At 45.7% G+C, this 27,937-nt stretch overlaps 1 protein-coding gene and 1 long non-coding RNA gene across 8 annotated transcripts in view; both read right to left on the bottom strand.

The window, feature by feature from the left end:
* The window catches only part of AUTS2 (activator of transcription and developmental regulator AUTS2), a 1,212,852-nt gene that overhangs the window by 66,293 nt on the left and 1,118,622 nt on the right, over nucleotides 1-27,937 (bottom strand). The gene's annotated exons all lie outside the window — the stretch shown is intronic.
* On the bottom strand, nucleotides 156-5,951 carry LOC145532611 (uncharacterized). Its single transcript, XR_014073429.1, has 2 exons — nucleotides 4,833-5,951; nucleotides 156-2,106 (listed from the first exon to the last, which is right to left on the bottom strand). It is a non-coding gene; the product is annotated as an uncharacterized LOC145532611 (long non-coding RNA).

The raw sequence follows: 27,937 nt of genomic DNA, 5'->3' as shown, positions 1-27,937 counted from the left end.
TTAAGTTTACTAAACACAGAGAATCCAGTTTGATATTGGCTTTCTATACCCACAGAGTATAAACCAAATATGGAATCAAATCACCAATAAGGACATATGAAAATCAAAGAACACCCAAAGGTACATGCTCCTCCAATATCACTGGGACATTTCCCTTTTTAATTCTTAATTAAAAAAAAACAAACAACTTTTTTTTTTTTTGGCATGCAGCATGTGGGATTTTAGTTCTCTGACCGGGGATTGAACCCCCGTCCCCTGAATTGGGAGCTGTAGTCTTAACCACTGAGCCATCAGGGAAGTCCCTCCCTTTTTAAAAGGAGTTGTCTGGGTATATACTTAGAAAGCCTATAAACAAAATATTAGTTTCAGGAGTACCTGATCTTTATTTTTGAATTTTATGTTCTAGGTTATGGCTTCTAACACATCAGTTTTACATGTAGCCAATGACTTGTAAAATGAAACTCAAATGTACAAGAGAAGTTTCCTTTATTGCAGACACAAATAAAAGTTGGGGCTACGTGAATATTTTTCTCTACAACTCAGAAAGGTAAATTAAGACACAGTTTCTCTTGAGGGAAGGAGGGAACCTGAGCCTTTTATTTCCTTTAAATGTCTGAAAGTACTTTGTGCAGGAAATTTATACGGTATCCACTCAAATGCCTGCTGTCTGTCTGACTCAAGGGAAGTACTCCTTCAACTGGGTGGGGCTGGGGTCCCGCCCAGCTCAAGGGTGCCATTCACCAGCACTGGCCCTGCGCAGCTTCCTTGGTCTCTCTGAGCCTCCAAGTACCCTAGAAGATCTATGATTGGGTCAGTAAAACTCTCTCATCTTCAAGGACGTTGGGGGTGTACTTGATGTCTCCCAGTTTAACTATGAAACAGAGACCCAAAGATGCTGAAATGTTGTTTGCAATGCTCAACCTGGAGGGGCATGTATATGAACTTCAGGCAAGAGTTCCAAAAGGCCCATCTTGTTACCATGACTAAGGGTAGATTAGGGGAACGTGCATGGGATCGCAAAGAGTCCAACATGACTGAGCAACTGAGAAAGCACACAAGCGCATATCTTGTATCTTATGAAGAAAGCAAGAAAAAAATAAAAGCATCCTCACTGCAAGTGATTCAAGAAATCTGATTTTCTCAACTCCTACTTCTGATATGTGACCAAGTTACTGGCTTTAATGTGCATTCAGAATTTGCCTGCAGTATGGGAGACCCAGGTTCAATTCCTAGGTCAGGAAGATCCCCTGGAGAAGGGAATGGCTACCCACTCCATTATGCTTGCCTGGAAAATCCCATGGACGGAGGAGTCTGGTGGGCTACAGTCCATGGGGTCGTTAAGAGTCGTACATGACTAAGCAACTAACATTTCCACTTTTCATACACTTTCAAACTTATTTTAGAACAGATTAAATTTAAATAACAAACTGAAGTGAAAAGTTAGTTTATGAAAGCTAAGTTACATGATAAAACATGCCACGCTAAATCTTCAAAAATAAAAATAAGACAATAATTAAAGACCTGACCCTTTAAGTCTCCCTGAAATCCACAAGAGTTTGGATCTAAAATATTAACACAGGAACATGTTATAGACCTTTTAAGAATTTACAACAGATATTGGTTTTCTGGTTTGTCAAGGCGATATGCACAGAAAATTGTTTAAAATTAATGTAAAGAATAATGTTTCAGCAGGGATCATAATGATTTAGATTTAATGGACACTCGCTCCCGCCTTATGGGTTCCTGAGCCCCACTTCCCTTATCAATTAACCTGTCAGCTTGATAGTCAAATCTAATTAGTTAAATCCTTTTTTAATGAAAAGATTATGCCTTAAGCATCCTGCCAGTTCCAGGGCTGTTGGCAACTACAAACTAATCTTTGCAAATTTAGGGGGTGGGGAGGGAATCCTTAAACTCCAGTGGAATCTGGAGCTCCAAAAGCTCATCTAAGTTTCGATCATTTATAGCCCACAAAATACAGCAAACATGCAGCACACAAATGCCAAGGCCCTTGTCTCTTCATGGGCTTCCCTGGTGACTCAGATGGTCAAGAATCCACCTGCAATGCAGGAGACCCAGGTCCGATCCCTGGGTCGAGAAGATCCCCTGGAGAAGGGAATGCCTACCCACTCCAGTATTCTTGCCTGGAGAACTCCATGAACAGAGGAGCTTGGCCAGCTACAACCCATGGGGTCACAAAGAGTCGGACATGACTGAGCGACTAACGCTTTCATTTTTGTCTCTTCCTATGGTTTTTCCAGTGGTCACGTATGGATGTGAGAGTTGGACTATAAAGAAAGCTGAGCACTGAAGAATTGATGCTTTTGAACTGTGGTGTTGGAGAAGACTCTTGAGAGTCCCTTGGACTGCAAGGAGATCCAACCAGTCCATCCTAAAGGAGATCAGTCCTGGATGTTCACTGGTAGGACTGATGTTAAAGCTGAAATTCCAATACTTTGGCCACCTCATGAGAAGAGCTGACTCATTTGAAAAGATCCTGATGCTGGGAAAGATTGAGGGCAGGAGGAGAAGGGGACAACAGAGGATGAGATGGTTGGATGGCATCACCGACTCAATGGACATGGGTTTGGGTGGACTCTGGGAGTTGGTGATAGACAGGGAGGCCTGGCGTGCTGCGGTTCATGGGGTTGTAAAGAGTCAGACACGACTGAGTGACTGAACTGAACTGATGGTTATTTTGCTACTTCCAAATAGCCAAGAGAAATGGCTAAGTAAACTGGGCTCAACAGTTAAAAGGGTGGAAAAGTAGACAGAAAATGGTTTAAAAAAAAATTAACAAGTTATTGGTGACAAGCTAAATGTCCCTATGAGGAAATTCACAATGTAGTTTATCCTCTAAGGCAAACAGGTTGGGCTCTTCAAAAAATCGACGTCTTTAAAAAAAATTTCTTAAGGGTGTGTGTTGGTGGGAGGAAGGAAGATGGAGTTCTGTATTTGATTTCAAGAGGAGAAAGAGACATATTAATCAAATGTGTGACCTGACTAGATCTTGGATTCAAAAAAGAATAAAAAAGGGTATTACTATCACACACACACACCCACCCCTCTCTTTGGAAGCAACCAAGGATAGTTCAGGGCTTCTCTGGCGGCTCAGTGGTGAAGAATCTGCCTCCTAATGTAGGAGACACGGGTTTGATGCCTTATCCGGGAAGATTCCACAAGTCATTGACTGAGTCTGCTGCTCTACAGCCCAGGAGCCGCAGCTACCGAGCCCCTGCATCGTAACCACCGAAGCTTGAGCGCCCTAGAGCCCGTGCTCTGCAACCAGAGAAGCCACTGCAATGAGAAGCTCATGCACTGCAACCAGAGAAAAAAGGCCTGCACGGCAACGAAGACCCAGCAGAGCCAAAAATAAAAATACATAAACAATAAAAGGATAGTTCAATATGAACTTCAGACAAAATTCTGGAATCACGGTTAACTTTCTCAAGTCTGATAATGGTACAGACATTACACAGAAAAATGCAGGAGGTGAATACTGAAATACTCTGATATCTTTCACTTTGAAATGATTTAGCAAAAAAAAAAAAAAAAAAAAAAAAACGTGGCAAAATGTTAAGAATTGGTGGATCCACATGAAGAGTACATGGGTATTCATTGTATTCTTTCACCATCTCTATAGGTTTGCGATTTTACAACATAATAAAAACTGAAAAAAAGAACGAGGAAAAATTTAAAGTGAAAAAACGAGTCATGCTTCAACAGCCCTGGAGTCAATATCTGACTACCCCTGACCAGACAACAGGCTGCCAAGAACAAAGTCACGTCCACCTTAATGTCCACTGTCCTAGCACAATGCCCAGCACAAGGAGGCACTCAGGTATCTGATCAATGGACGGGTGGATACACGAGTGAGATTCCAGCTCCACCACATCGGTCATGGTAGCCTTAGGTCACCTCTCAGAGTCCCCATGAAGTAGTGACACCACCAGCCTTGCGAGACCTTTGTACATATTAGAACGCAGACTGAGGGCATAGCCATATGCCAGCTGGCACATACTTGGTACCTGGCAAATGGAACTATCGCTCTTACTATTAGGTAAGTCCATGTTTTAAAAATCCTTGATGCTGAGAAGTCTAAGAGGTTTTCACTTTCAGCTAAAATCATCCAGATGTATAGATGTAATGAGACTGAAGAGGCCTCATGGCTGTTTCCCTTGTACTTTTCATGTTACCTCAAAAAGACTCCTTTGCTGGTCTCTACTATATGAAGCGTGAACTGGCTCTTCATGCCGCCTGCCTGACATCCCTCCTACCAGCAGAAATGTGAGCTGGAACTGACCTTCCTAACACGGGAAAGTTCTTCACAGCAAGCTTTTCTCAGCAAAGTAGAGAAATGAGCTGTGTTACCCAAAGGGGCTAGGTTGGAAGGAATTTTAAAGGAATTCCTCAGCTACCGAAAGCCCAACGGCAGTTCTAAGAGGGTTAACAGGCTTGGGCTGCTGAGACACAGGCAGAGACAGGGAGAAGGGATTCTCTGTGGAAGAGTCTGGCGGAGGGATAAGAACAATACCTTTCTTACTACAATGAGATTTTACCTCACAACTGTCAGAATGGCCATCATCAAAAAATCCAGAAACAATAAATGCTGGAGAGGGTGTGGAGAAAAGGGAACCCTCCTACACTGCTGGTGGGAATGTACATTGGTACAGCCACTACGGAAAACAGTATTGTTGTTGAGTCACTAAGTCGTGTCTGACTCGTTTGCAAACCTGTGCACTGTAGTCCGCCAGGCTCCTCCGTCCATGGGATTTCCTGGGCAAGAATACTGGAGTGGGTAGACATTTCCTTCTCCAGGGGATCTTTCTGACCCAGGGACTGAACCCATGTCTCCTGCATTGGCAGGTGGGTTCTTCACCACCAGGGAAGCAAGGCGAACCGTATGGAGATTTCTTAAAAAACTAAAAATAAACCTACCATACCACCCTGTATGTGTGCGCGCGTGTGCCAAGTCATTTCAGTCATGTCTGACTTTGTGCGACCCTAGGGACCATATGCCAGTCTCCTCTGTCCATGGGATTCTCTAGGCAAAAATACTGGAGTGGGTTGCTGCGCCCTCCTCCAGGGGATCATCCTGACTCAGGGATTGAACCCGCGTCTCTTATGTCTACTCTATTGGCAGGTGGGTTCTTCACCACTAGTGCCAGCCGGGAAGACCCAGCAAAAAAAAAAAAAAAAAATCTGCATACACCCAGAGAAAAACGTGGTCTGAAAGGATGTACCCAATGTTCACTGCAGCACTGTTTACAACAGCCAAGAGATGGGAACCACCTAAATGTCCATCGAGAGAGGAATGGATAAAGACGATGTGGTATATATATACAATGGAATGCTACTCAGCCATTAAAAACAATGAACTGATGCCATTTGCAGCAACACGGATGGACCTAGAGACTGTCATACTGAGAGAAGTCAGGCAGACAGTGAAGCAGAAATATCGTATGACGTCCTTTACATGTGGAATCTAAAAAGAGATGATAGAAGTGAACTTATTTACCAACCAGAAACAGATCCACAGACTAAGAGAACGAACTTACGTTGTGTGCCAGTGTGCGGGCGGTGGCGGGGTGGAGGGGTGGGGGTGTGTGAGAGGGAGATTGGGGGGAAGGGATAGATAGGGAGTTTGGGGTGGACATGAACACAACGCTATATTTAAAATGGATACCAACAAGGTCCTACTGTAGAGCAAAGGGAACTCTGATCAATGTTACATGGCAGCCTGGATGGGAGGGGACTTTGGGGGAAAATGGACACTTGTGTATGTATGGCTGACTTCCTTTGCTGTCCACCTGAAAGTATTACAACATTGTTACCTGGCTATACTCCAAAATAAAATAAAAAAGTTAAAAAAAAAAAAAAAGATCAGTACCTCTCCAGAGCGAGGGCCGAGAGAAGGGCAATGAGAGTGAGTGAGTGTGTTCCTTCAACATGGACAACAGAGATCCACCAACCATTCTCTCCCAACCCCCGGGGAAAACATGTCACGGGGAGACTGTCTGAAGGGAGAAGGGTGGAAGGCCCTGGAGCAGCTCATCGCCACCTAACAGCCCCTCTCCATCCCCGGCTCTGTCGCAGCAGACTGACCTGGTGACTTGTGACTTTGCAACCAGCCTGCCTCACTGATGCTCACACCCCAACAGTATTCCCTGAGGCAGTGGGAGCACTTCGCACCTCCTTAAACTCTTGAGTAGTGTGAACATTCGAGCAAACAAAATGAGTTTAGGTTTCAATAAATCCCCCTGTCAGCCTGATGGCATAAAAAAGAAAAGCCTCACGTTGAATCTGGGATCTGTCCGCATCAACTTCACAGGGGTCATGATTCAGATTTTGGCAGGAAAAGCTTTCGGACTGCTTTTTAAAGCGGGGGTGAGGAGGGGGCGCAGCAAAGGCAAGAGGGAAAGGGGAAATGGGACAAGAGGCTGGAGACAGGAGGGGACTGAGCTTTTTATAGGAGAAAACTCTGATTTCCTGGCTCAGATCAAGAACTTTTCAGCCTAGGGGCTTCCCTGTGGTCCAATGGCTAAGACTTCGACTTCCAATGCAGGGGATGTGATTTCGATCCCTGGCTGGGGAGCTAAGATCCTACGGACCTCATGGCCAAAACACCAAAACATTAAAAACAAAAATCAGAAGCAATGTTGTAACAAATTCAATAAAGACTTTTAAAATGGTCCACATCAAAAAGTCTTAAAAAAAAAAAAGAAAGAAAGAACTTTACAGCTTAATATCTGGTCCCCAGGGTAAGTCCCACCCATAAGTAACACCATCCTAATTACCACCAGGGATGAAAATATAGTGGGGGGGAAAAAAAAACCTAGCAAGAAAAAATAGAATTTCACCTTTGTGGGGTGTAACTGGCTTTTCCTTTTGTTTTTAAACTTTATGTTTTCAGAATCACAGTGATTGGGTATAACCCCTGCCTGCTCTAAGGCAGGCCCTACTTGCTATCTGAGAAGAGGAATAAGTAAGTATTTCCCACCTGTTAAGAAGCCCTTTATAGCTAGGTGACCCTAAACAAATACTCAGAAGGTGATACTTTTGTTTACACTGTAGATTCCTTTTAATTCCACAGACATTGGAAAACTCTGCTGCAAACATCTCCAAGTAGGACAGCTGACCTCTGTCTGGGGGCTGATGTGGCTGGGAGTGAGGACAAGGTACTTGACGGGGTGTGTGACCCTGGGTGACTTGTGACTCACTCGGCCTCTCTGCACCTCAGTTCCTCCAGAATCAAAGTGGTAGGAACAATACTCTGTACCTAGAAAGGGCCTGAGGGTTCCATGAGTTCATCCACGCAAAGTGATGAGAACAAAGCTAGGCTCCTAGTGAGTACTCAGTAAATGTTAGCAACCACAACTAAGGCATTAGGGCACTTCCACAAACTGTGAAGAACCTGGACTATAACCAGGTGGTCACAAACCCTGGTCTGCATGGACAGTCCACGGTTAGGCTCGTGGTCTCAAAGTCATTATTAATAGCAGTCTGTTTCCCTTTCAAATGTGTCCTGGTCTGGAGTGCAAGTTACCGAGTCAAAAGACATGCAGATGCAAGGCATTTTACAAGGAGAGGGAATAAGACAGATATCAAAAAGGGAGTGTTTGAGACACAGAGAACAGACTTCTGGTTGCCAAGGGGGAGGTGGGTAGGGGAGGGATGGACTGGGAATTCGGGATTAGCAGATTCAAACTATTATGGACAGGATGGAAAAACAACAAGGTCCTGCTGTATAGCACAGGCATGCCGAGTTACTTCAGTCATGTCCGACTCTTTGTGACCCCATGGACTGTAGCCCTCCAAGCTTCTCTGTCCATGGGATTCTCCAGGCATGGAGTGGGTTGCCATGCCCTCCTCCAGGGATCTTCCCGACCCAGGGATCGAACCCCCATCTCCTACATCTCCTGCACTGGCAGGTGGGTTCTTCACCACTAGTGCCACCTGGGAAGCTATAGTCAATATCCTATGTTAAAACCATAATGGAAAAGAGTATGAAAAAGAATGTGTGTGTGTGTGTGTGTGTGTGTGTGTGTGTGTGTATACACACACAAAAAACTGAGTCACCTTGCTATACAGCAGACATTAACACAACATTGTAAATCAACTATACTTCAATAATATAAATTTTTAAAACTGTTTTTTAAGGTCCTAAAGCAACAGCAGGCCTATGGTCATTTATATTTTTGCTGTCATTGCTATTTTTTGTTTTTTTAAGCTTTGTTTATTCTTAAAAGATGGAAGGAAATGATCAGAAAAGTAGAAAAGGAAAGGCTGCTGGAGGGGCCAAAGACGGGGTTGGGGGGGTGAGCTCGGATGGACAGTCTAACTCTGGAGGCCTGCAGGGAGGAAGGCAAGAGCCCAGCTCCCTCTCAGTCACCAGGGGAGTGAGAGGAGGTGATGATGCCGTGAAAACAACTGCACTTTACAAGTTCAACAGCTCTCTGTTGCATTCTTTCCCCATCTCTTCTCCTTCTTTTTAAATTGAGGTATAGCTGCAAAGAAATAGAGGAAAACAACAGATTGGGAAAGACTAGAGATCTCTTCAAGAAAATTAGAGATACCAAAGGAACATTTCATGCAAAGATGGGCTCGATAAAGGACAGAAATGGTATGGACCTAACAGAAGCAGAAGAGATTAAGAAGAGGTTGCAAGAATACACAGAAGAACTGTACAAAAAAGATCTTCACGACCCAGATAATCACGATGGTGTGATCACTAACCTAGAGCCAAACATCCTGGAATGTGAAGTCAAGTGGGCCTTAGAAAGCATCACTACGAACAAAGCTAGTGGAGGTGATGGAATTCCAGTTGAGCTACTTCAAATCCTCAAAGGTGATGCTGTGGAAGTGCTGCACTCGATATGCCAGCAAATTTGGAAAACTCAGCAGTGGCCACAGGACTAGAAAAGGTTAGTTTTTGTTCCAATCCCAAAGAAAGGCAATGCCAAAGAATGCTCAAACTACCGCACAATTGCACTCATCTCACATGCTAGTAAAGTAATGCTCAAAATTCTCCAAGCCAGGCTTCAGCAATACGTGAACCGTGAAATTCCAGATGTTCAAGCTGGTGTTAGAAAAGGCAGAGGAACCAGAGATCAAATTGTCAATATCCGCTGGATCATCGAAAAAGCAAGACAGTTCCAGAAAAACATCTATTTCTACTTTATTGACTATTCCAAAGCCTTTGACTGTGTGGATCACAATAAACTGTGGAAAATTCTGAAAGAGATGGGAATACCAGACCATCTGACCTGTCTCTTGAGAAACCTGTGTGCAGGTCAGGAAGCAACAGTTAGAACCGGACATGGAACAGACTGGTTCCAAATAGGAAAAGGAGTACGTCAAGGCTGTATATTGTCACCCTGCTTATTTAACTTGTATGCAGAGTACATCATGAGAAACGCTGGGCTGGAAGAAGCACAAGCTGGAATCAAGATTGCCGGGAGAAATATCAATAACCTCAGATATGCGGATGACACCACCCTTATGGCAGAAAGTGAAGAAGAACTAAAGAGCCTCTTGATGAAGGTGAAAGAGGAGAGTGAAAAAGTTTGCTTAAAGCTCAACGTTCAGAAAACTAAGATCATGGCATCTGGTCCCATCACTTCATGGGAAATAGATGGGGAAACAGTGGAAACAGTGTCAGACTTTATTGTTTTGGGCTCCAGAATCACTGCTGATGGTGACTGCAGCCATGAAATTAAAAGACGCTTACTCCTTGGAAGGAAGGTTATGGCCAACCTAGATAGCATATTTAAAAGCAGAGACATTACTTTGCCAACAAAAGTCCGTCTAGTCAAGGCTATGGTTTTTCCAGTGGTCATGTATGGATGTGAGAGTTGGATGGTGAAGAAAGCTGAGCGCCGAAGAATTGATGCTTTTGAACTGTGGTGTTGGAGAAGACTCTTGAGAGTCCCTTGGACTGCAAGGAGATCCAATCAATCCATCCTAAAAGAGATCAATCCTGGGTGTTCATTGGAGGGTCTGATGTTGAGGCTGAAACTCCAATACTTTGGCCACCTCATGTGAAGGGTTGACTCATTGGAAAAGACCCTAATGCTGGGTAGGATTGGGGGCAGGAGGAGAAGGGGACGACAGAGGATGAGATGGTTGGATGGCATCACTGATTCAATGGACATGGGTTTGGGTAGACTCCGGGAGTTGGTGGACAGAGAGCCCTGGGTGCTGTAGTTCATGGGGTCGCAAAGAGTTGGACACGACTGAGCAACTGAACTGAACTGAATAGCTGGTTTAGTGGTGAAGGCAATGGCACCCCACTCCAGTACTCTTGCCTGGAAAATCCCATGGACGGAGGAGCCTGGTGGGCTGCAGTCCATGGAGTCTCGAAGAGTCAGACACGATTGAGTGTCTTCACTTTCACTTTTCACTTTCATGCACTGGAGAAGGAAATGGCAACCCACTCCAGCGTTCTTGCCTGGAGAATCCCGGGGACGGGGGAGCCTGGTGGGCTGCCGTCTATGGGGTTGCACAGAGTCAGGCATGACTGAAGTGACTCAGCAGCAGCAGCAGCAGCAGCAGCAGCAGCAGCAGCAGAGCCGGTTTAGAACATTACGTTATTTTCAGGTCACAACACAGTGATTCGAAAAGTTTTTAGAGATTACACTCCATTTAAAGCTATTATAAAATATTGGCTATATTCCCTGTGCAGGACAACCTATCTTTGTAGCTTACTGATTTTATACATAGTAGTGGGTACCTCTTAACCCCCTACCTCCTCTTGCTTCTCTCCACACTGGTAACCCCTAGTTTGTTTCTCTGTATCTGTGAGTTTGTTTCTGTTTTGTTATACGTATTTGTTACACAGAAAAGAATGAAAGTGGCTTGACAGCGATCCTCTGCCCAGAAAGGCCTCACTGCCCAGAGGCGGACTGGCACAGAGAGCCAACGACCAGCGTCAGGTGTGAACGGCTGGGAAGGGTTTGAGGCTCTTTCAGGGAAAAGACAGCTCCATGAAGATGGATGAAGAGCAGGAATTTCTTGTACTTCTGCCACCAGAAACTCAAGGCTGGGCTCTGGGTTTAGAAAGAACCAGCCAACCAGTGCTCTCGCACCAGCAAACCCACGTCCTCTCACTGCCTTGTACAAATACAAGCCCCACACCAAGGATCGTTTTGTAACATAAAGCGACGGGTCCTAGACACTCAGAAAGAGAGGTGAGGTGAGGTGAGGTGAAGTCGCTCAGTCATGTCTGACTCTTTGCGACCCCAGGCACCTCTTTCCACGGGATTCTCCAGGCAAGAATACTGGAGTCGGTTGCTATGTCCTTCTCCAGAGGATCTTCCCCACCCAAGGATCGAACCCCAGACTCCCGCATTGCAGGCAGATGATTTACACTGAGCCACCAGGGAAGACTCAAAAAGAGAGAGGACAGTTTTAGTAACATCACTAAGATTTCCAGTCCACACTGCTGTCCCATCACTTGACATGCGTTTACAGTTTTTCCTGTTTACTTTAAAAAAATTTTTTTTTATGCTTTTAATTGGAGGACAATTGCTTTCCAATGCTCGTTTCTGCTGTACAACGTGAATCAGATCTATGTATACATTATCCCCCTCTCTTGAGCCTTCCTCCCACCCCACCCCTCCAGGTCACGACTGAGCACCAAGCTGACCTCCCTGGGTTATACACAGCAGCCTCTTGCTAGCTAGCTACTTTACACACGGTAGTGTGAGCATGTCAATAGACTTGTCCCAGCCGCTCCTCTCCACCCTGTGTCCACAAGTCTGCTCTCTACCTCTGCATCTCTATTTCTGTGCCGCAAATAGGTTCATCAGTACCTTTTTCTCGATTCCACATATATGCATTAATATATGGTATTTGTTTTTCTCTGACTTACTTCACTCTGCATGACAGACTCTAGGTCTATCCACGTCACTACAAATGACTGAATTTCATTCTTTTTTATGGTAGAGTAATATCCCATTGTATATATGTACTCCCGTTTACTTTTAACCAGGCATTGGTATAATGTTCCAGTTCTTTAACTATATAAAGTCTAGCTGTGGGAGGTGAAGGAAAATGCCACACTAAAGCTGCCGTGACATCGCGTGGATGACAGACCAGACACAGGCTGTGTCCAATGTCTCCATCAGCGTTCCCAGGCTAGAACTGCAGATCTAGTATTGCTTCCCAAACAGACTACAGATGGTGCAGGCTGACTGAGAAATTGTGTTGTCTACAAGAGGCTTTCTTTCCCCCCCAGGTTTTTTTTGTTTTTTGATGCGGATCATTTTTAAAGTCTTTATTGAATTTGTTAGAATATTGCTCCTGTTTTATGTTTTGGTTTTTTGGTCCCAAGGCATGTGGGAACTTTGTTCCCTGCCAAGGATCGAACTCTCATCCCCTGCTTTGGACGGTGAAGTCTTAACCACTGGACCCCCAGGGAAGTCCCAACAAGACTCATTTTGTAATTTAACAAACTGGAGGCTGGGCTGGCCCAGTGGGAAGAGTGGAAGATGGGGAGGCTGAGGAGTTGGGACACATGAAGTGGCTTTGTCCCCTACAGTCACAGGGCAGTATTCTCACCCATGAGACACTTACGAGGCTGGGCTACTGTGTGAACTAAACATATCAGCACAGGGAGGTCCTTGGCCTGTTCTCAGCTCTCAACGCATGTGGGCAGCCTGCTGTTCCTCTTCTGGAAAATACCCACCTGGGACCATCAGATTATCTACTAAGAAGGCCAAGTGGGCTGACTAGATCAAGTGAGGTCCAGACTTTTCCGTATTTTCCTTCATCAGACTCTCCGGTTACCACCTAAACCTCAAGGTTTAAAGTCATTTTTAGGATGCTGCATTTTTAATTGGTGAGGTTCAAGCCATCAGCAATTGAGCCCCTATTGTATACAAAGCACCCTGCTGGTTAATGCGAAATGGGGTGAGAGTTCAAAGAAGGGACAACAGCTGCATCTGAGATTCTAGTAAGAAAGTCAGGGTGGGCTAGGTGTTCAAACCTTGGGAGGATGGAGGGCTTCCTGGAGGATGTGGCATCTGAGCAGAGTTGTGACAGACAGGAAGGACTTTAAATTTCTACACATGTGTGTAAACGTGGGCTTCCCAGGTGGCGCTAGTTGTAAAGAATCTGCCTGCCAATGCAGGAGACATAATAGACATGGGTTTGATCCCTGGATCGGGAAGATCCTCTGGAGGAGGGCATGGCAACCCACTCCAGTATTCTTGCCCAGAAAATCCCATGGACGTGCAGGCTGGCGGGCTACAATCCATGGGGTTGCAAAGAGTCGGACCTACTGAAGAGACTTAGCATGCATGCACGTGTGTAAACTCATTTGATGCTTTCAGAGAGCATTCTAACTTTTTTGACATTTTGTCTCTTTCACTGATAAGCACAAGCCACGTGAGAATTTATTTTTAGTGAATTAAAAACATGGGTTAGACCTATGGTAAGAATACCACAGAGATGGTACAGACGTGTTAATAAAACTCCTGATGTGTTAATAAAACTCCTGATCTGACACCAACTTCTTGTTCTGATAACTTGCAACTAGAAAGAAGTAAGCATTTATCTTGTTTTTCCTTTGATTATATTTGAGGGTAATCAAAGAAGTGGTGGCTCAGACAGTAAAGAATCTGCCTGCAATGAGGGAGACCCTGGTTAGATCTCTGGATCGGGAAGATCCCCTGGAGAAGGCAATGGCAACCGACTCCAGTATTCTTGCCTGGAAAATCCCGTGGATGGAGGAGCCGGGCGGGTTCCAGTCCATGGGGTCGCAAAGAGTCAGACACGACTGAGTGACTTTCACCTCACTTCAAAGAAGTCCAGATGATGAAAGAAAGCTCATTGCACAGAAGAATTTCAGCCAGTAAATGTGGAGGATGGTAGAAAAGCCACCGCTTTACCACTTGTAAGGAAATACTGGATGAGGCAAGGATCAGTAATACAGGAAAGCATCAGGTGAAAGGCTGAGGGGGATGCTGACGATGCAGGGATCAAGCTGCCGAACCTGAACTTCCTGAACCATCCTGGCGTCACTAGCACTCGGCCATCTACATACTGTGAGTACCAGACGTGAGGTGACACGAAGCTCACGGCGACGCCTAAGGAGTTGACTTCCTCAAATGTCTAACCTGAATCTGGTCAAAGCTCTGGGGTCAACTTCCATATACAGCAAAAATGTGGGACCAAGGAATAAACTAAATGATGCCACAAGGGCTTCCTGAATGTGGGATGGTTAACGAACAGCTGACCTGGTTTCTGCATCAAGTCACTGGCTTGAAGCGAATGGGAGGCCTGGGAGAGGGTGGACGGTTTGCAATTAAGACAAGTAGGACTCGACCCTGGTTTGTATTCTGATGGAACAAGTCACGTAAAATGACACTTGTGAGACAATCAGAGAGATGGGGTAAGAGATGGGTATCCGATGACACTGCGGAATTATCGTTTGCTTTGTTAGTTTACATAAAAAAACTTTTTAAAAATAGATGTGCACTGAAGTATGTAGGGGTGAAATGACATGATACTTGACATGGGCTTTAAAACTTCCTATCACTTGGGACTTCCCCGGTTGTTCCACTGGCCAAGACTCCATGCTGCCAATGCAGGGGTCCTGGGCACCATCCCTGGTCGAGAAACTAGTCTCACATGCTGCAACTAAAGATCAAGCATGCCACAACGAAGACTGAAGATCCCGCGTGCTGCAATTAAGCCCTGGCACAGGCAAATAAATATTTTTTTGAAAATCCTATCACGTAAAAACAACCATGGCAAAATCTTGACAAATACAAATCTGGATAATAGGTACATTTGGGAATTCATTCATTCTAATGTTTTCTATCCTTAAGTTTGACAACATCAGTTTTTTTAAAAGCTCCTGATGTAGATCTGTGGTAATACTGAATTTACTTTCCTACATACATTTCATTGCTTGCAATGCATAAGACATGGGTTCAATCCCTGGGCCAGGAAGATCCCTAGAGAAGGGAATGGCAACCAGCTCCAGTCTTCTTAATCTCCTGGACAGAGGAGCCTGGAATGCTTCGGTCCATGGGGTCGCACGAGTTGGACACGACTTAGACATTAAACCATCATCATACATTTCCTTTCCCGTGTAAAGATATATGACTTTGAACCAACATTCATTCAGATGTTCACGAGTGAAAAAGACATTTAAAAGAGCTTTCCTGTAGAAACTCTTCACACACAAGAATCCCAAAGTGTGATCTCAGTACCATAAAAATTGTCATCATCTGATTACTTGTTAGGCATGCAAGAACCTTCAATGAATTCTTGAGCCTGACCAGTTTGAGAACCACTGCTACAACATATCTCGTCTTGCTGCCGCTGCTGCTAAATCACTTCAGTCATGTCTGACTCTGTGCGACCCCATAGACAGCAGCCCACCAGGCTCTGCCGTCCCTGGGATTCTCCAGGCAAGAACACTGGAGTGGGTTGCCATTTCCTTCTCCAATGCATGAAAGTGAAAAGTGAAAGTGAAGTCGCTCAGTCTCGTCCAACTCTTCAAGACCCCATGGACTACAGCCTACCAGGCTCCTCTGTCCATGGGATTTTCCAGGCAAGAGTACTGGAGTGGGTTGCCATTGCCTTCTCCGATCTCGTCTTGGGAGATGCCTATTTCTGAAGGAGGGGGCTTGACAGGAGGCTCAGTGGTAAAGAATCCTCCTGCCAATGCAGGAGACACAGGTTCAATCCCTGGGTCAGGAAGATCCCCTGGAGAAAGGAAATGGCAACCCACTCCAGTATTCTTGCCTGGGAAATCTCATGGACAGGAGTCTGGTGGCTACGGTTCATGCAGTCCCAAAGAGCTGGACATGACTGAGCAACAAACAGTATTCTTGAAGGAAACCTAGAAAAGCTTTAATATTTAGGTACTACATTTGGGGGGAAACCCAACTTAGAGATAATTTTATAGCCTGAAAATATAATATTTTGCATGAAGGGGAAAAAATATTTCAAAACACTGCTGTCATTATTCTACATTCCTGGCTATTGAAATTTTAGAAAGAATTTACATGACGCTTGGTTTACAAAATAAGTTACTATCATCACGGCACATCTGTGCACGATGTGGGTATTTCGTGCTGTGATGACCCTTCATACAGATGGCCAGCCAGTGTTTGCCAGCCAGGAACTAGATGGAACAGTCTGTCTTTCAGAAGCAGTTAAGTAAGTTAGCTCAGCGGACTATGATGTAACACTGGCCCAAGGTCATGGTTCCAAACCCCACTTAGATAAGAGAGCTTCATGTCATCATGTAGCCCTGACTATAGGCCTCACATCTACACAGCACTCTTTTCAGGAGGAGTCCTGTCCACCAGGCTCTGGAAAGTGGGGCACTGGAAATCCAAGGCAAAGACAACAGCTGAGTTCAATGGGAGGGCCACACGGTTACTTTCAATAGATCCACTGTATCTGGTATTACAAATAAATAAATACAAAAGCTGCCCATGAAAAACAGACTTATTCCATGGTCAAGAGGAGTATGGATTTCACCCAGGGATTTGTGGGTCATCTGAGCATTCACAGAAACCTTACCACCAAACTTGCTTTCTTGATCTAGTCCAGTGGTCCACCCACATCAGAAGCACCTGGAAGGCTTGGTCTAAACTGACTACTGGGCCACAGTCCGAGTTTCTGATCCTGTAGAGCGGTGGTCCCCAAACTTTTTTGGCCGGTTTCGTGGAAGATGGTTTTTTCACACACATGTGGGAGGGAGGGGTGGTTTCAGGATGATTCAAGGGCATTACATTTATTGTGTACTTTATTTCTAATCTAATGCCGCTGTTGATCTGACGGGAGGTACTGGTCCACAGCCCGGAGGTTGGGGACCCCTGCTGCAGGAGAGTTTGCACGTCTAACAGTATCAGGGGATGCTGATATTGCTGGTTCGGGGACCACACTTTGAGAACCACTATCCAGACCTGATCCTGCACCTGAGTTCCATCTGATCCATTCCTTTTAATGGTGAGTTAGCTTCTTATCGGCAGAGACTATGCTATGAAACTAAGATTCTACGAAACTAAGTACTGGGTTTGGAAAACCAACCATGACACACCAAGCAGGTGAGGAAGGTGCAGATTTGAACTGCAAACGTTCTTTAAGCATGCTGGGCTGGGCACTGGGCTGGCAGCACGGCCTTGGTCATATCCTCTAAAGCTGACAATGGGGGCTTCCCTGGTGGCCCAGTGGTTAAGAGTCCACCTGCCAACGCAAGAGACACGGGTTCCATTCCTGTTCAGGAAAGACTTCACATGCTTTGGGACAGCTAAGTCTATGAGACAATACTCCTGAAACCCCTGTTCTGCAACAAGAGAAGCCACCACAGTGACAAGTCCACGCACCGCAACTAGAAAAGAGCTCCCACTTGCTGCAACTAGAGAAAGCCCATGTGCAGCAACAAAGACACAGCACAGCCAAAAAGAAATTAAAAAACAAGTTTTTTTTTTTTTAAAGCTGATGCTGTATTCCACAGCCCTTCCTCAGATGAGTTCTACAGGAACACCAGAGAAGACTTGGGTGCACGGGTGCGTGCCTGCGAGTGCTCCAAGGCCAGTCTCTGCCACCCACGCAAAGGGTCCCTAGCACTTGGGACTCCTCGCTCCCCAGTCCCGCCTTACCTGCCTGCCGCCCTCCCCGCGCTGGGATGTCAGTTGTTCACCTGTATGGAAATGACAGCTGCTTGTCACGGTCTACGTGAGCGGCCTCTCTCGCCGCGGTAACTAGCATGCCATTTCCAAAGCTGTCATTCTCTGGTGTCAGCACAACCCACTGTTCAAAGATTTGCTCTGACACGAACCAGGCAGCGCCGTGACTGTTATTGCCGCCGACTCCTCTGGGCTCCGAAACCGATGGCAGCTGCTCGGCGCCCAGGGTTTGTTTCACCCAATTATTTGTTTGTCACTTGGAAGCCCGGGATGTCGAGCAGGTATTGGGGAGGTATTTTTGGCCTGATGCACAGGCAGGAAGCATAATGAGGCCCTCAGGTGAAGGTCTATTTTGTCAGTTGGGTGGTAGGCTGATGTGCAGCTGAAGCCTGAGCAGCAATTAGGATATTTGAATAAGATAAGATACCTGGCAGGATGCTGAGCAGTCTCCGGAAAGTCGGCCTTAACTTTAAAAATGTGAAAAAACCCTCCGAGTAGGCAGTTTTCAAGTGTGTCCTGGAGCGAATACTGGAGGAGGAGGCGGTGGAGAGCTCTCTTTCCCCAACCCGGACGCCCTGAGAAGGCAAGGGCTGCAACCAGGCAGCAGTCTGACCTGAAGGCGGGCACTATGGATGCAGGAGAGGAGGACCCGGCCAAACAGGGGTCCTGGGTCATTCAGGCAAATATCAGTTGCCCCCTGGGAGTGGCACTGGGGTGCCATCTTCTCACCAGTTCTCCCCAGGCTTCCTATTTAAGTCAGGGGTTTGTACTTTCCACGCGAAGCAGAAGCAAATTGATGTGATGTCTAACATCTTGGGGCAAAGGTCGTTAAATGGGGGCAATGTGGCCCCTACGGCCAATCGCAAAAACCAAACCTATAGCATCTAGCTTATGATTCCATAAGCATCACCGACTCAATGGACGTGAAAATGAGCAAACTCCGGGAGATGGTGAAGGACAGGGAAGCCTGGCGTGCTGCAGTCCAGGGGGCGAAGAGCCGGAACGTGACTTAGTGACGGAACAACAACAAAGCACCAGCGGTAGCGGCCCTGCTACTAATCCAGGAATCGGCTCTTAAGATGCTCGTTGTCTCCTCTGCGACGTTCTTCCTTTCTACAGCCATCAATCTCAGGAAGTAAGGGTGACAGTCCAGACAAACCTAATCCTCAAAACAACACATGATGGATCTGGTAACGATAAAACGAACCCGGCTCCTCCCTGAATCCACTCACCATTTTAGTCTGTGCCGCCTCTTGGGCAACGCCAAGACATTGAAATGATTATTTCTTTAAAGCAAACCTTTCCCCAACAGACAGGACAAGGCTGCGAAGAGAGCTAGAATCCAGCCAACAAGTGCGGTATTGGGAGAAGTGAGTTATTATCACCACCATGTAGCAAATGAAACGCAGGAAGGAAGACTGCTTCAGTCAAACGAGGCCTAGATTAACTTTTGAAGAGGCAGAGCTGCATGGTGCGTGAAGTCTGCTGACAGCCGAAAACAGATGGCGAGGTGGTGACATTCCCTTGATGATGGAGAATGGTCCACCAAAGCCTCATTTCAACTCACAGTTGGTAAAATGAGTCACTCCATAGAAAAGGACGCCTCTTGCCAGCTCGTCTCCGGGTGGCTCCAAGGCAGGGCCTCGCTGTGCTATCGAACCCTCTGTTCTACTTCTCACCCGCAGCAATCCAGGCTTTGGACCTGGTCAGTCATTCCACTTGAGAAGTCAAGTACAAAGGAACTGGCACCTAGATTCTCCTACACTGGGGTTTTATAAACATTTACTAAGCAGATAAAACACCTCTTTAACACCACTCAGATTGCAGACCTGCAGGGGAGGAGGACTCCACATTATTATTCTAATTCCGCAGGGAGGTTAATACCTAACAGCTGGTGTTCAAACAGTAAAGCCTCACACTCTCCTCTACCTTCCCCTGAGGCTCCACCCCTTCCTGTCTCTCAGGTGCTTCCAATAGAGACGGAACCTCCAGGAGAGAGAGAGGCTTCTGCAGCCCTGTTCTAGCTCCCAAGTTCAGGGCTTAAGTCATGGTACATGCCTCCCAAATGCAAGTGTCCACAGTCTCATTCTCAACTCTCACGGGAAATCTGTGCCCTCTGCACAAGTTTCAGGCTCTAGAAGGACCTGTTGGTGTTCAGTTGCTCAGTTGTGTCCAAGTCTTTGAGACCCAACAGACGGCAGCATGCCAGGCTTTCCTGTCCTTCACCATCTCCCAGAGTTTGCTCAAACTCACGTCATCCAACCGTCTCATCCTCTGTCACCCCCTTCTCCTCCTGCCCTCAATCTTTCCCAGCATCAGGGTCTTTTCCAATGAGTTGGCTCTTCCCATCTGGTGGCCAAAGTATTGGAGATTCAGCTTTAGCATCAGTCCTTCCAATGAATATTCAGGGTTGATTTCCTTTAGGATTGACTGGTATGATCTCCTTGCTGTCCAAGGGACTCTCAAGAGTCTTCTCCAGCACCACAGTTTGAAAGCATCAATTCTTTGGCGCTCTGCCTTCTCCATGGTCCAAATCTCACATCCGTACATGACTACTGGAAAAACCATAGCTTTGACTACAAGGAACTTTGTTGGCAAAGTGATGTCTCTGCTTTTTACTGTGCTGTCTAGATTTGTCATAGCTTTTCTTCAGAGCAAGGAGCAAACGTCTAGAAGGACCTAGAACCCTCCAAAGCAAACTCTGGCCTTCAAACCAGGATGGGATCTGGGAATCCACCCAGCTTTCTCAAGTTAACAACGGGAAAATGCAGTCCAATGGAGTAATTTGCTCAAGCAGCTCAGCTCAGACTTGAGCCTGGATCTTCCAAAACTAAAAGCTGTGGTGCACCCCACCACCTCCACGTAGTTTGCCAACCTGGAGAATATTTAAGCAACAAAATCTAACTGAGGAAACGTGCAAAGCAGAAATCCTATAGATAGATGATACACACACCTTTACAATGCTCCTCCAAATCTTTCGATAGCTTGCTAAGCGTGCTAAGTCACTTCAGTTGTGTCTCTTTGTGACCCTATGGACTGTAACCCGCCAGGCACCTCTGCCCATGTGTTCTCCAAGAATATGAGAGTGGGTTGCCACTTCCTTCTCCAGGGGATCTTTCTGACCTAGGGATAGAACACACATCTCCTGCACTGCCAGGAGGGTTCATTACTACTAGTGCTACCTGGGAAGCAAATCAATTTTTACAATGGAAAGCTCAAAGGGGCAGGTTTTAGTTTCACAGTGAGCACAAACTGGCACATCTGTGCCCACTGAACCCCCTCTCTGAAAGGGTGACATCGTTTGCAGTGTTGAGGGCTGGTCTGTTTCTGACTTGCTGACCCTTCAGGGCCCACCTTGGATCAGCTTTCCCTCCTATGGAAGTCTTAAGCTTCTTTCCCTTTAAGCTATTTCAAAAGTCTCTTTTCTTATTTTAAAATATGTTCAAACTCTTACGCTTCTGGCTATTATGTTTAATGTGATCTGTTCACTGCTGTATCTCCTGTGCCTGTTACATAGTTAGTGCTCAGTAACATTTGTTGAATTAAAGAATTCAATATGCCTTCCATTTTCTGCCAATGGAACAAAAACTGACATCCTTCACTTCACAGGAGCCAAATCCAACCTCAGAGGAAGACTCCTTGTCAAACCCAAATCTGTGAGTAAAGTTTATGGATGAAGAGGCCTTCAGAGATCAACCAGAGAAGTCCAGAAGTGGACAATCCACACTTAGAAGAATCAAAAAGTGATCTAAAACAAAAGGAACTCTATAGTTCGGCTTTCGGCGAGAGGAGCTGTCCATGGAAAAAGCCTTTTCCGGCTGTAAACAGATAATGAGAAAATGATGCAGTCCTGGCTAAAATTAGGTTTCAGTGTTACTCTTCTGAGAGATGTGAGAGGTGATAGATAAGAGGGGGAAAATGTTTTCCAAGTGGCTTTTAAAGGCATCCCAATATAACCACCTCCCACATCAGCCTATTAAGACGTACACTTGAGACATTTCCCTCTTCAAAAGGACTCTTAGAAAAAGCAATGATGTGCTCTCAACCTCCTCCTCTATAAGACAGGGTTTACAAGGGTCAGAGATGTGAGCACCCACGGGGCATTACTCCTTATTAACAGGCGCCCCTCCCACCTCCGCACAGATTTGGGCCTCCTGCTTATGTCATCAGTTGCTAGGGAAATGCCCCTGCTGGAAAATCCCAAGTTACTTCTAATAAAATCTGGCTGAAAAGGAACAACTGGTCCAATTACTGGCACAGGAATGGGCATGGAGAGTAGAAACATGGAGAAATTCATGTCTTATTAGAAGGGAAGGAAGTCAGAGATGTCTACAGCTGAGCTCAGTGGCCATGTAGTCGCCATGATGCTTTTGTGGCAGCAGCTGCTCAGATAGCAGTGGGCATCCTGGGTGAGGATGAAAATGTGGGTGCGACCCTCCACTGTCAAGGGGAAATTCCTACTAACTTCCAGGGAACACAGAATACCTTAGCATGGCATCGTGGGAAAAGTCCTAGGGACTTGTTTTGGCCAGTGAGATGGCTGGGAACACCACACAACATAACCAAGCTGAAACTTGAAGACACGCTCTATGATTCTGTCTCTGTTTTTTCCCTTCTACCAAGATAACTATCCTGAGGGCTGCTCCTCTGACCTGGGTACCAGAATAATGACAAGGGGAACCACGGCTGGTCCGCAAGCAGACACCTGATATGAGACTTGCGCTGGCCTAAGCTCTGCAGCATAACATGCCAAAGCAGATAAACAGAGACCCTATTAAGTGATGGAGAAGGGTTGTTCTCTCCAGAACAACCAGGCCAGTGCACTGGGTGCTGGATTCCTGGGCAGACTACTGGGCACTGGTAAAATGTTTGTAAGAGAAAAGCACATGGAACATGGCTGCTCTACACCCTAAGCTATTCTACCGAACAGATTTTTTTTTTTTTGGCCATGTGGCTTTGAAGGATCTCAGTTTGCAACCAGGGACCAGGGATTGAACCTGGGCCCCAGCAGGGAAAGCCCAGAATCCTAACCCCTGGGCCACCAAGGAACTCCCAATATTAATTTTTCAACTCCTGGATTCAGTTAATGCTGAGAGATTTGCTCAAATGGAGAATTGTGCACATTATGGCCACAGTGACCTGACAGAGCAACCCACTAAGGACTGGCCCCTTCCACTCCTACCCTCAGGCTTCAGGAATTGGCAAGAAAGCATTTCTAGGGGAGGAGCCAGAGGCATAGCCACGTATGGCCAGTTTTCCACTTGGAGGTACAATGAACCGCCAAACACTAATTAATGGACCGTCTCAGGCTTTAGAATGCATTTTCCCAGTAAGTCCAGGCACCCAGGTAATTGATGAAAGTCTAGTCTATGGATGGGGATTGGCTTGGGGGTGGGGGAGGGTATAGAATTTCTGAATTTGGACTCAGAATCCCCTTGGTGAATTCATGAAGTGGGTCCTCAACTGATTTCAATTGAGAACCACTGCTACTTTTTTAAAGCATACACTGGGCAAGTAGGTTAAAGACTTCAGTGGCTGCCCCAGGCTACATCAAAGACAGCTGAGCAAAAAGTTCAGGCACCATGAAATTAATAAAATCCATGTTGCAACCGCTCCACCACAGGTTCAGGAATAAACCGGTAAAAATTTGAAAGGCACAGAGGAGATTATTTGAGTGGGAATTGATCATTTCTCCACTGAAAAATTCTGACATTTCCTTATACAGCATATTCACTGGATTCATAATTCACCCAAGTTGCTTCCTGAGACTGAGCGTTGCTGGGCTTTCTGAGTAATTGAGACAAATTTTGTTTGCTAAATAAATTCCAGGCAAGAGTATATTTGACTTATGCACAAGGAAAGAATTCTTATGTAAGCTGCACAACAATGGAGTTTTATCTTATCTGAGGAACTTACTCCCGCTCGCCAGTGTGTGTTTTACTGCCAAAATAAAATAAATTGAATCAGCTCACACATGATAACATGCTCTTTCCTAACTCATACTAATTGCTTGGCTAATTGATGTTTGTTGAACTTTCTCCATTTCATTGAGTGATTAGGTACAAAGCTAACAGTTGACATCTGTAGGCGCTTAACTGGCGTCTGTAATTACTGTTAATGTTAAATAATTGTTAGTTAATTGGAGTGGTAACTGAGTGAATGGAATCCAGATTGTGAAGCAAAAAGAAACCTAGTTAAATAAACATACATTTTCAGAGAAAAACAACATTTTTCTGCAGTTGTCAGAAACCAGAAATAATCCAGAGGCCATGGGATAGCCACAGGCTTCCTCCACGTAGGCCACTCTCCAGGCCCAGGCTGACCCCACGCACTTGAAAGCTGTTACCAGCGAGGAGGCCCTTTGTCACTGAACGGTTCTCATTAAAGACTCTCCAGAACGAATTTGATGTTTTTTTTTTTTATGCCAAGAGTCTACTATGAGTGTGGATTCCTTTCTGAGACAAGCGAATTCGACATCACTGCCTAAACAAAGCACTTAAATATGAATGGAATGAAAACTGATGCTGGTCAACATTCAAGTGTCTTTGCTAATATTGCCAAGTATGGAGAAAAGTCTTTCCAAGAACAGCGGTGATCAATCAATAAAGTAAGGGAAGAGCTTTTCAGTGGGCTCAAAAATAAACAGTGGTGTGTAATCATCTGACTAAAAGAATGTTATCCTCTGCTCTGCTAGCCAGCGTATTACAAAGCAGAGACATCACTTTGCCGACAAAGATCCTTCTAGTCAAAGCTCTGGTTTTTCCAGTAGTCATGTACCATATGAGAGTTGAACCATAAAGAAGGCTGAGCGCCTAAGAATTGATGCTTTGGAACTATGGTGCTGGAGAAGACTCTTGAGAGTCCCTTGGACAGCAAGGAGATCAAACCAGTCAATCCTAAAGGAAATCAACCCTGAATATTCATTGGAAAGACTGAAGCTGAAGCTCCAATAGTTTCGCCACCTGATGTGAAGAGCCAACTCACTGGAAAAGACCCTGATGCTGGGAAAGATTGAGGGCAAGAAGAGGAGGAGGTGACAGAGGATGAGATGGTTGGATGGCATCATCAACTCAATGGACATGAGTTTGAGCAAACTCAGGGAGATAGTGAAGGACAGGGAAGCCTGACATGCTGCAGTCCATGGGGTTGCAAAGAGCCGGACACCACTTAGCGACGGAACAACAACGCTTCGGTCCAGCTCAGAGGGGCGCTCAAGATCTGGGAATCTGGTCTCCTTTTATTTGGGAAAGTGGCACTGCTGTGAGAGTCCTATTCCAAAGACTTGAGCAAGATCAATTCAAATGCTCGGAATATCTTCCATCCCTGGCGCTGACATTCCAGTAACAGGATCCAACATGTACCCAGGATTCCTGACTATCTTCATGCACAAGGTCAGCGAGAGCTTAGGTACCACTTGATGGAAAAATATCTAGTGGGAAACACTTTCCCACAACATGGAATATTTTTAGACCCTTCCTGGTGGTTTCACACGAAGAATACAAGGTGTCTATTTTCAAGAAGTCTCAAGGAATAAATCTATACAACGTAATTCCGTGTGCAAGAGTCTGGCTCCTATAGGAAGGTCAATTTCCATAACAAAAGGAGCTGATTGCATGTTCTCTGCAGTGTGGAGTAGGAAGGAAAACCCAACCACTCACAAGTCCTTTGTCTCCAATCAAGCACCAATTACCCTTCAATAGTATTTAATTTTCCTCTTATCAGACATCTCTGTCTTCTAAAGACCCAAGAAAATGCTCTGAAACTCCAAAAAAAGGTCCAGAGGAAGAAAAATAAAGAATGACTGACAGTCAGAGTTTCCCTTCTGTAGGATTCAAGACAGTACAAAAATGCGACTGATTTATAGAAGCTGAAATGAGCTCAGTTTATTCGTTTGCACGTGGGGAATGAGCTTTACACATCATGTTATCCTTACAACAAAACCCAGGACACTACAAGAAATTGTAAAATGGTCTCCACATGTTTATAGTAATTAGATTTTAAACTCTACATCCTTTTTTTTTTTTTAAAGAAAGCTATCCCACACTCAATTGCACTGTTTTCACTTACACAGAAAGCCCAGAATTATTTGAGGGGAGGAGTCTTGGTGGTAACTCATACCTTTAGTTGTCACCAAACCAAGGAATTCCCCCTTCATGTGTAAACTTGATGAGTGAAGTGGGATCATTGCCATGAAAAGATGTTATTAGGTCCTCACTTCCTGAACCTCATTCACAAGCAGCATCTCCAGTAACTTTTTTCTCACCTCATCTCAAATCTCAACCAATTTTTTAGCCTGGTTTTCCATCTACGCTGGTGATAAAACCATACTGTCAAAGATACCCAAAGGCCCTACTAAATCTAAAGGCTCTGACCTCATCTGTGTCCCATGGAGACCCTTTAGCACAAAATCGACCCCAAGAAGAGACCAGTGTGTCCACTAGGAGGTCTGGTGAGGCCTGAGAAAGGCCAACCGGTCCTGGTCAGAGAGATCAAGGTGGCTTCAGCGTTGCGCCTGGTGCTCATCATGAGGAGTGCCCACCTGAGTCCCAAGGCTGACGTGGGGCAGGGGAGATGGGAGTCTGACGGACGACGCTGGTGGGGTGGCTGCTCCTCTGCCGTCCACATTTCGGTAGACGGAGGTGCTCGCTCACTGCAGAAGGGAGCACTAATGAGGGCCCTCCGCCCTTCCTGGATCGATCCCCATCCCAGTTACTCAACGGAAGCACAGCTTTCACAGAGCGATGGGGTCAAATACACCTCCTGGTCCTGTCTCATCTCCGACTTGTCTCAGCTGCAGGACAGATCCTGGAAAAGAGGCAACTCAGGGCCTTTTCTCTGCCCCCAACCTAGACCACGGCCCCCACCCAGGGCTAGGACCAGGTACACAGAGGGCCCCAGAGAGCACCTGAGTTTTGTTTTTCTCCCTTCCACACATGGCTTCCCTTCTTTTCTTTCCTCCAGGAAGCTCCACCTTGAAGCAACTTCAGAGTTTAACAGAGATTAATGATGGTGGCAGGATGGGCATGTCTACTAAGTGCTCCCTTTCTGCATTTCTGCCTGTAGATCAAAGTGGCAAAATCGCCAAGAAGTAGAGCCGAGAGTAGGTGTGTGAGTGTGTTCTCAGTTGTGTCTGACTCTGCGACCTCATGGACCATAGTGCGCCAGGCTCCTCTGTCTGTGGAATTTTCCAGGCAAGAATAGTGGAGCAGGCTGCCTATTCCTCCTCCAGAGGCTCTTCCCAGCCCAGGGATCAAACCTGCGTCTGCTGTGTCTCCTGCATTGGCAGGAGGACTCTTCACCACTGTGCCACCTGGGAAGCCCTTAGAGTAGGTAAAGAAAAGTAATAAATGCTGTCTGGACACACTGAATTGACTGATAAGTTCGCTCCTTTTAGGGATGAACAGTCCATAATTTGGGGTACACGTCCTGTTGCTCCTGTAGCAGTTCAACCCACTAAATATGGACAAGAACTCAGTCTCTCTGTGTGTCTCTGTCTCATTGGGAAAATCAATTTTTCCTTTGGCAGATGGTTGAGTCAAAGACAAAAGGATTCATAAAATTCACATGAACATCGTGTAAACATTTGAACACATAAAGTACAGCAACCATGACCTTGATTAAAGTTACTATTTTTTTTTTAAATGTCTCTGACCCTAAGCCTTGCACTTTGGAGGTTCATCTCCCCACATCTTTGGACAAGCTCAGTTCTCACTGAGCAAGTCATATGTACCTACAAGCATGTGCCATTTGATTAATTTCTTTCAAAATGTGAAATAAAAGGCATCAGAAGGAAGTAATGATTTGGAACACCTAAACACCAAAATCTTACTAGTCCTCTATTAAGTCGGACGGGCTCTACAACAGAGAGAATCAGAGCAAGATCAAAGAGGCAGAGGGACAGAAAACCTTCGAGGTGCCTACTCTGTTTCAGCCCCTCCCCCTCACCAACTAATTGTCTTATCCCCACCAGACACATTGGCCCAGGACTCCGTTCTACTATGATTGAAAAGTCTGACCTAAAGAGGCGAAACGATTTACTCCAGCTCACTAACAGACTGATGGGACTTGAGCCATGACCCCTGCGGCTTCAGTCAGAGCTACACCTCCCCCGACCTCAGGGGGCCCAACATCAAAGCTGTGCCCCCACCAACCCCCCACCACAGTCAGCGTGTGAGATTAGCACCGCCCTCCCACAGTGAGATTTTATGGACCAAATCCGCCTGCCGCAGGGCTCAGCAGCATAATCTCACCGGCAGCTTAAAGCCACGCTTCTGGAAGGCCGG

This window comes from Giraffa tippelskirchi, chromosome 13 (assembly GCF_054371585.1).
Source record: "Giraffa tippelskirchi isolate mGirTip1 chromosome 13, T2T-mGirTip1v1.2.pri, whole genome shotgun sequence".
NCBI lineage: Eukaryota > Metazoa > Chordata > Mammalia > Artiodactyla > Giraffidae > Giraffa > Giraffa tippelskirchi.
Note: the sequence above shows the minus strand (reverse complement) of the source record. Positions and strands in the feature narration are given on the sequence as shown.